We start from the raw sequence: 6,806 nt of genomic DNA, 5'->3' as shown, positions 1-6,806 counted from the left end.
TATCATGCAATATATGATGTCATACAATAACAAGAATTATGTTGCATGCATTGATAACTAAATATTTTCATGTGCAAACTATTAATGACACGATACATTCATTTGAAACATGCTTTCATTATACAATTTCACATGGAAGCCATAATCAAATTGAAAGTAAGTACATGCAAACATGGATACAATTACATCAAACATTGCAATACATCAAAATCATTCATATCAAACAAATGTCAAACATGTATCTGCAACAAACACACTCCAATATTCCACTAACTACTACCATGTCTAGCATGGAATCCGTACTCCAAAAATAAGAACACTTCTATTCTCATATATTTAAATCATGCTCAGCATGATCTCCAAACTCCAACAAAGCAGCCCTAGATATCAACAACTAAGTGAGTATGTGAACAATAAAGTGTTACATCTAATAAATTAAATAACATGTGATGCGCTTGCATCACTTACTCACCACGGGTATTTACCTGATTTGCATTGTTTTTGTCACTTACTTACCACAGGTGGCTGAGCACAAGCGAGTTTCATTGAGAAATATGCAAAAAACACTGTTTTAAAATAAAGTCACCACCTGCCGAAAAAAAAAACCAAGGCAAATGAAAACATCTTGCATAGGCCTTGAGAAACCCATCACCCAATGACCTACCAAAATGCATGGGGTTGACCCCCTACCAGAAAACGCAGGTGGTCGATCCCCTGCCGAAAAATGCAGGGGGTCGACCCCCTACCAGAAAACGCAGGTGGTCGACCCCCTGCCGAAAAACGCAAATTACCTGCGCATCTTCGGGCGGCGGCGGAAGGCTGACGGGGATCGGCAGCCGGCGAACGATGGACGGTGGGGGCCGGAGAGAGGCCGGCCGACGGGACGTTTTGCTGCAGTGGGAGGGAGAGGGCGGCAGGCGGGAGCGGTAGCATCGAAAGAAGAAAAGAAAAAGAGGGCTGAGATTAGGGGTTATGCGACATTTAGCGACGACTTAACGATGGATTAATTTCGTCGCTAAGCTGTCGTAAATCAAAACACGAAAATGGAGACAGAATGCGACATAATATATTCCGTCGCTATTTAGCGACGGAATATATTTCATCGCAAAAGACGTCGCTAAATGGTGCATCAATTACGACAAAATATTCTCTCGCAAAATCCATCGCTAATTAGCGACAGATTTTGCGAGCGGATATATTCCGTCACTATTTTCGTAAATTTCATTGATTATAGCGACAAATGTGTTTCTCTCGTTAATCCATCGCTAACTAGCGACGAAATAATTCTGTTGCTAAATTCTGTCGCTAATCACCTATTTTCTTGTATTATACCTGCGCAATTGCGCTGGTCATCCATCGCAAGGCTTGATCGATGACCAGCTAAAAAAATGCTAAAAAAATTGTTAAAACGACTTTTAGCGATGATTTTTTATCACCACTAAAGACACTAGCGAAAAACTAAGGCCTTTAACAACAGTCTTTTAACCACTCTAAAGGCCCCACTTTCCACTAAGACATTTAGCATGGTAAAAAACAGTCGTTAAAAGGACAAAGACATACAAATAGAGTGCTTTTGCCCCTTTTTTGTGTGCCCAGAGTAATTGCACGCGCATCTAAGGGTTACGCAACTACCACTCACTATATATATATATATATATATATATATATATATATATATATATATATATATACACACACACACACACACACGAGGAAAGGAGTACAATATGGCTACCCCTTCGCAGCCAAATGCCATTGATAGTTTCCATTATGGTTTTAAAACTCTTTGACTCATTATTCGGCTCGTCCTTGAATGACCCATGACTTGGCCAAGTCAACTCGGTGACTCAGCGGGGTCATGTTAAATTTAAATTTATATTTTATATAAAATATATAAATATATGTATATATTATGTATATTTTAATGTATAATTTTATTAATATATGCATAATCATATTTTTATATATAATATACATAATATACATAATATTTATATTATATTTCATATAATATATGTAATGATATACATAATATAATTATATATGAATATATATGCATGACTCGCCCATGACGGCTGACTCGCCCCATGACTCGGTTGACTCGTCCATGACTTGGCCCGGTCAACTCGATAACTCACTTAGGTTTTGTTCAAAATGAGTTTGTACTCATTTTTGACCCTATGACTGGGCGATCTAGGCTGAGTCAATCGAGTCACCGGGGTTGACCCGATGACTTTTTAAACTATGGTTTGCATGTACGAACTCCTTTGAAGGCCAACGAAGCAACCTTATTCATTCTCCCAAGAACCGCAATCTTTTTTGCCCAACAATGGGCTCAAACAGTTATTTCTAAGAGTTGACTAGAGTTGGATAAATAGAAAGTAATTCTAGCTGTCATGTAAGCAAGTTTTTAAAAGTTAGGCATTTATTTTAAATATTTAAAACCTGAGACGTGTAAACCTAATTTTGCAAGACATTAGGCACCTATATCTAAATTAACCTTGTTTTTTTTTTAACCTCTATCTCTAACCTTTGACCTTCCCACGTAGCAACACAATGAAGGCCACTTTTCAACAAAAAAAAATTATATGCACAATCCTCGGATTCCTAGTATCCTGTCTCTCAGCCAATTCACATGCGGTCCATATTAATAATGAAAGAAAACAGTATAAACTATTGAATATATGGTTCTATTCATACTATTTAACAGACGTCATCACTATCTTAATTGAACAAATTGGTTGTCTCTCCGTGAGTATGATTAAAAAATTGGCATCCATCCGTTTGTATTGAATTCCATTAATAACCTTGTCAGCTGCTTTTTGCGGTTGTGGATATCATTTAGAGCTTTTTTTTGTTTAAATAATTGACCTGCCATGTGCATAGGGGTGCCAATGGGGCGGGTTTGGATTAGACCAAGGTAAAACCAGACTTGGACCAGTTTTTCGGGTATGGTATCAGGTCCAGATGTAAAATCTAAGATTTTTGAGTAATTTTTCATGATTATTAAATAAATAAATAAATAAATAAATAATGAAATTTTAGCTCAATTAGTGTTGGTAATTTTTAATGAGTTTGAAAGTTCATTTCAAGTGATGAATGGTACTTAACTTTGCATTTAATTACTAATTTTTAGCATTTAGTTTATTAATATAAAATTAGTAAATAATGAATTGAGATTATATTTAAGATGCTGTTAATTGGGAATTTAGGAAATAATGTCTTAATAGTAATTTAAATATCAATTAAGGTTTTATAGAATGATTATTGGATCGATCCAAGTAATATTGGACATCTTTATTTAACCCTATTCACATTGGATCAACCTACATGGTGTTGGATCCACTTGGATCTATCTAGAAGGCCTTGACGTGATGCATTTTTCAAGAGACATGTGGCTAACCATGTGGCCATGTGATCAAGTTAGTAGTAAATCCATATAGGACATGTGGAAAGGTTAGAGATAAAGAAGTTAGAAATAGAAACCATGTAGCATGAGGCAAGCTTAAGACATGTGGTTAGAAGTAGAAGCAAGTGAGAAGCCTACTTGGCCAACCACTTACAAGTTACAAACCACTTAAACAAGTGAATCATTAAGTGAAAGGAAGGCTTTAGAAGTCTCTCTCTCTCTCTTTATTGACCTCCTTAGGAGAGGAAATGGGGCACACCCCCATGTGATTCGAAAAAGAGGTTGAAATTAAGAAGCTTCTTGATTCATAGGTGGCATGATCTTGGCCATTCAATGGCTAAGCATCTCACCCCTCTACTTGTCAAAATGAGAGAGGACTCAAATAACCAATTTTATCTCAACCCTCCAATTGTCTCCATCCTAAGCACCTCTACCAACCACCTTGAGCTATAATTAGCTCCCATATCCTTTCACTCTTCTTATCCTATTTTGAGAAATAAAGTCACTCTCTCTCTTCCCTTTTGATGATTTTAGAGTCTCTTGCTTTCTCTCTCTCCCCCTCTCTCTTTTGGGTCAACTTTGGCCGAGAAAGAAGGAGGCTTTTTCCATTGAGGGCGGTTTTAGAGAAAAAAGGAGGCTCATCCTTTCTTGCACAATTTTTGAGGTTGCCTATTTGGGAGGAAGAAGAAGGAGCTCTCCCCCCCCCCCTTGCCGATTTTTGAAATGGAGGAGACTCACTCTCTATTTTATTTATTTTTCGAGAATTCTTTTTAAGTGTTTAAGAGAATTCTACTTCTAAAAAGGTAGGAATCTTGATCCTTATATGCATATAGAGAATTTAAGCATGTTATAGTGTAGTAATTAGGAGTTTTCACTAATTTATAATTTAAATTCATAATAAAATGGTATAGCTTCTTAACTGAATTTTTATTTCATACTTGATTAGTAATTCATGCAATTGATTTGCAATTAATATGTTATATTTGGGGATATTTTCTAATTCATACTCTAATCCCATATTAGTGTGGTGATTCATGTTTAATTGCATTCTAACTTTGTAATTCATGCAATTGATATTCAATCCTTATGGTAGATTTGAGGATTTTCTTTAATTCACACTCTAATCACATATTAAAGTGGTAATTCATGTTTAAATTAAATTTTAAATGCATGCTAGCTTACTAAATCATGTAATTGGTATTCATTTCTTTTGTTAGAATTAAGGATTTTTCCTAATTTACATTCTAAGCACTTGATTGAGTATTATATCATACTTAATTGAAATTGAATTACATATTGAAATGATAATTTATGCAATTTAAATTTAATTCTTATGTTAAAATTTTAAGAGTTTTTCCTATTTAGCACTCTAATCACTTGATTGAGTGTTGTATTATACTTAATTGAAATTGAATTGCATGTATCGTACTTAATTTAAATTAGATTGTATATTAGAATAATAATTTATGCATTTTAGATTCAATTCTTATGTTATAATTAGAGTTTTTTCCTAATTTGAACTTTAATATCATATTAGATTGTTATATCATGTTTAATTGAAATTTAATTGTATGTATCATGCTTAATTTGAATTGAATTGTATTTTAAAATAATAATTCATGCAATTTAGATTCAATTTTTATGTTAGAATTATTGGTTTTTTCTATTTTGCACTCTAATCCCATATTAGAGTATTGTATCATACTTAATTGAAATTGAATTGCATGTTGAAATAATAATTCATGCAATTTAAATTCAATTATTTTGTTAGAATTAGAAGTTTTCGCTAATTTACACTCTAATCACTTGATGGAGTGTTATATCATGCTTAATTAAAATTGAATTGCATGTATCATATTTAATTGAAATTGAATTGCATATTTGAATAATTTTATGCAATTTAAATTCAATTCTTATGTTAGGATTAGGGTATTCCCTAATTGACACTATAATCACTTGGTTGAGTGTTGTATCATGCTTAATTAAAATTGAATTGTATGTATCATGCTTAATTGAAATTATAATTCATGCAATTTAAAATCAATTATTATGTTAGAATTAGCTTTTTTTTTTCTAATTGGTACTATAATCACTTGTTAGAGTGTTGATTCATGTTTAATTGAATGTCAATAACATGTTGGAATGTTTATTCATGCAAATCACAATTGATTCACGTTATTGAATTAGGGGTTTTCCTAATTTACACTATAAATACTTGTTAGAGTGTTGATTCATGCTTACTTGAATGTTAATATCATGTTGTAATGTTAATTCATGCAAATCATAATTGGTTCATTTATTGGAATTATGAGTTTTCTCTAATTTATACTATAATCACTTGATAAAGTATTGATTCATGCTTAAATGAATGTCAATAACATGTTTAATGTTAATTCATGTAAATAATAATTAGTTCATGTTTTGAAATTAAGGGTTTCCTCTAATTTATACACTAATTACTTGTTAGAGTATTGATTAATGCTTAATTGAATATCAATAGCATGTTGGAATATTAATTCATTCAAATCATAATTTGTTCATGTATTGAAATTCTATTTTTTTTAATTTGCACTCTAATCACTTGTTAAAGTGTTGATTCATGATTTAATGTCAATAGCATGTTGGAATGATTAATTCATGCAAATCATAATTGGTTTATGTATTGAAATTAAAGGTTTTTCCTAATTTGCATTCTGATCAGTTGTTAGAGTGTTGATTCATTCTTAATTGAATGTCAATAGCATGCTGGAATATTAATTCAGTCAATGTATTGGAATTAGGGGTTTTCTCTAATTTATACTCTAATAACTTGATAAAGTGTTGATTCATGCTTAATTGAAAGGTGAGTAACATATTGAATGTTAATTTGCATGTTTGAGATATAATTCATGTTATGGACTTTGGGGTTATCCGAATTATAAATGCAAGTTTAGAGGTTGATTACAATGATGAAATATGATTAGTGCCATGTGTATGGGCACTCAAAAATGATTTATGGTAAATTTAGATTTGATGCATGTTATGGGCACCAAAATGATGTAAGCAAATGTGTAAGAACTGTGAATTTTGTAAACTTTTTATTTTAAGATTGTGTAGAACTTTGAAATAATATTGTTATTATTTAAATAATGAGATCTAGTGAAATTAAGGGTTCCAAGAATTTAAGACTTGAAATTCGAACCCCATGTTTAAATTAGTGATTGGGTTAAAAATTAGATTTGGATTTGAATCTTGGAGAGATCCATGATCCAGTATCAATAGTCATTGAGTCCAGTATGTGGGTTTAGATCTCAAGTGGATTCGGAGCCCAACCCAAGACTTGGAGTGGTTGCAATCCTAATGGAATTGATCAAATGTGGATCCTAATCCAAATAGGAAAGACAAGAACTTAGAATCC

The 6,806-nt window shown here is 32.6% G+C and overlaps 1 non-coding gene across 1 annotated transcript; it reads left to right on the top strand.

Annotated features, from left to right (window-relative positions):
• The first annotated feature begins 6,349 nt into the window (after positions 1–6,349).
• Positions 6,350–6,410, top strand: LOC149813062 (small nucleolar RNA SNORD66). The gene has a single exon (XR_016428396.1). It is a non-coding gene; the product is annotated as a small nucleolar RNA SNORD66 (small nucleolar RNA).
• The last annotated feature ends 396 nt before the right edge of the window (positions 6,411–6,806 follow it).

This window comes from Nuphar pumila, chromosome 16 (genome assembly GCF_984573655.1).
Source record: "Nuphar pumila chromosome 16, dmNupPumi1.hap1.1, whole genome shotgun sequence".
Lineage (NCBI taxonomy): Eukaryota > Viridiplantae > Streptophyta > Magnoliopsida > Nymphaeales > Nymphaeaceae > Nuphar > Nuphar pumila.
Note: the sequence above shows the minus strand (reverse complement) of the source record. Positions and strands in the feature narration are given on the sequence as shown.